The sequence below is a fragment of the Teleopsis dalmanni genome, chromosome 1 (assembly GCF_002237135.1).
Source record: "Teleopsis dalmanni isolate 2A chromosome 1, ASM223713v2, whole genome shotgun sequence".
Taxonomy (NCBI): Eukaryota; Metazoa; Arthropoda; class Insecta; order Diptera; family Diopsidae; genus Teleopsis; species Teleopsis dalmanni.
The window spans coordinates 122,749,285-122,752,708 of record NC_051846.1 but is presented as its reverse complement, the minus strand read 5'-3'; positions in this window follow the sequence as shown (position 1 = coordinate 122,752,708).

Here is a 3,424-nt window from a genome sequence, read left to right as displayed (position 1 = left end):
ACGTGTTTGTAAATTGAGACCATAGGAAATGATCGGCAGGTAAACCAGCGAATCAGAAGCGAGTATAAATACAAATTTTCTTATAAAGACCCTGGCTGTGGCTGAGCTATCCCAGCTATAGACACCCCAACATAAGGAGGTTCATTACAGTATGTACCTCAGATATACATTCAGATATGGTTTCCATTAACTTATCCAGTTTGTATTGTGTATTGGGGACATGAATACAGATAAGGACTTTTAGTTATCGATACAGTAATACAATTATAATTACAAATCAAATCAATTATAATTCAGTTATAGGCTACAGACATTATTTATGTGTATATATTGTTACGCAATCTCCTATATGCGTGTATGTTCGAATCACAGGATTTTGTAAAAATGAAACAATGTTCTTAATTAGAGAAATTATACATAAAGAAACTATACATACGTTCAATGTACGATTTAATCGTACATTGAACGAGTACCTCAGGAAAGTGGTTGATAAGAATCAGAAAGACTGGGACGTTCATATTCCCATGTTCCTACTCGCCTATCGGTCTGCACGACATAATTCCACATGTATTTTTCTTTTTGATTTTTTATAATCCTCAACGGAAGAAAGGTTTGTCTCCAAAACTACAGATCCATTGGAAAGGACCATATAGGGTAATAACGAAGATCAATGATGTTTTTTATCGAATTCAAGTCGGGGCATCATAGAGCAGGAATGAAAGTGATGCATCTGGAACGGCTGGCACCTTATTGCATCGATATGGTAATGCCTGTTACGAATTTGATCAGATTAGCAATGGAATGTTTAAATATTATTTAATCATTATGTCAATTGATATTTTATAAAAAAGTTAGTTGGAATTTGTTGGAGTGAAGCTGTGTTTTCCTGATTTGCTCCTAGTAATTACTAGTTATTTTTGATACTATAAAGTATAGTTTCTCTAATTAAGAACATTGTTTCATTTTTACAAAATCCTGTGATTCGAACATACACGCATATAGGAGATTGCGTAACAATATATACACATAAATAATGTCTGTAACCTATAACTGAATTATAATTGATTTGATTTGTAATTATAATTGTATTATTGTATCGATAACTAGAAGTCCTTATCTGTATTCATGTCCCCAATACACAATACAAACTGGATAAGTTAATGGAAACCATATCTGAATGTATATCTGAGGTACATACTGTAATGAACCTCCTTATGTTGAGGTGTCTATAGCTGGGATAGCTCAGCCACAGCCAGGGTCTTTATAAAAAAATTTGTATTTATACTCGCCTCTGATTCGCTGGTTTACCTGCCGATCATTTCCTATGGTCTCAATTTACAAACACGTCTTTTATTCTATTCAATTGTCCTTTTTACTTTATTGATTGTATGATTACTAAACCAGTTAGTTATATCTTAATTCAGAAACCACCATTAATTTATAAACTATTATATTATATACGGAATAACCACTATAGCAATAATAAAAATTACAATATCTCTCTTGATCCAAAGCACAGGGTAAATTTTAAACGCAGCATGAATTCGCTGCAATACAATAACTTTTAGCCGGAGCTATACAATTTCAAAACACAGTATAATATTTTCAACGCGGCATGGATTCGATGCACTTTAACAATTTTCAACCGGAGCTATATAATTTCAAAGCACAGTATTATATTTCCAAAGTGTCATGGATTCGATGCACTATAATAATTTTTAACCGGAGCTATATAATTTCAAAGCACAGTATTATGTTTTCAAAGTGGCGTGAAATCGATGCACTTTAATCATTTTCAACCGGAGCTATATAATTTCAAAGCACAGTTTAATATTTTCAACGTAGCGTGGATTCGAAGCACTATATGGTAATAATTTTCAGCCGGAGCTATATAATTTCAAAGCACAGTATAATATTTTCAACGTGGCATGGATTCGGTGTACTATAATAATTTTCAGCCGGCGCTATATAGTCTCAAAACACAGTATAATATTTTCAACGTGGCATGGATTCGATGCACTATAATAGTTTTCAGCCGGAGCTATATAATTTCAAAGCACAGTATAATATTTTCAACGTAGCGTGAATTCGATGCACTCTACTAATTTTCAGCCGGAGCTATATAATTCCAAAACACAGTATTATATTTTCAACGTGGCATCGATTCGATGCATTATAATAATTTTCAGCCGGAGCTATATAATTTCAAAGAACAGTATAATATTTTCAACTTGGCATGGATTCGATGCACAATAACAATTTTTAACCGGAGCTATATAATTTCAAAGCACAGTACTAAATTTTCAAAATGGCGTGAAACCGATGCACTTTAATCATTTTCAGCCGGAGCTATGTAACTTCAAAACACAGTATTATATTTTCAACGTGGCATGGATTCGATGCATTATAATAATTTTTAACCGGAGCTATATAATTTCAAAGCACAGTATTATATTTTCAAAGTGGCGTGAAATCGATGGACTTTAATCATTTTCAGACGGAGCTATATAATTTCAAAGCACAGTATTATATTTTCAACGTAGCATGAATTCGATGCACTCTACTAATCTTTAGCCGGAGCTATATAATTTCAAAGCACAGTATAATATTTTCAACTTGGCATGGATTCGATGCACTATAACAATTTTTAACCGGAGCTATATAATTTCAAAGCACAGTATTATATTTTCAACGTTTCATAGATTTGATGCACTTTAATAATTTTCAGCCGGAGCTATATAATTTCAAAACACAGTATTATATTTTCAACGTGGCATGGATTCGATGCATTATAATAATTTTCAGCCGGAGCTATTTAATTTCAGGTCACAGTATAACATTTTCAACGTAGCGTGGATAAGATGCAATCTACTAATCTTCAGCCGGAGCTATATAATTTCAAAGCACAGTATAATATTTTCAACTTGGAATGGATTCGATGCACTATAACAATTTTTAAACGAAGCTATATAATTTCAAAGCACAGTACTAAATTTTCAAAATGGCGTGAAACCGATGCACTTTAATCATTTTCAGCCGGAGCTATGTAATTTCAAAACACAGTATTATATTTTCAACGTGGCATGGATTCGATGCATTATAATAATTTTCAGCCGGAGCTATATAATTTCAAAGCACAGTATTATATTTTCAAAGTGGCGTGAAATCGATGGACTTTAATCACTTTCAAACGGAGCTATATAATTTCAAAGCACAGTATTATATTTTCAACGTAGCATGAATTCGATGCACTCTACTAATCTTCAGCCGGAGCTATATAATTTCAAAGCACAGTATAATATTTTCAACTTGGCATGGATTCGATGCACTATAACAATTTTTAACCGGAGCTATATAATTTCAAAGCACAGTATTATATTTTCAACGTTTCATCGATTTGATGCACTTTAATAATTTTCAGCCG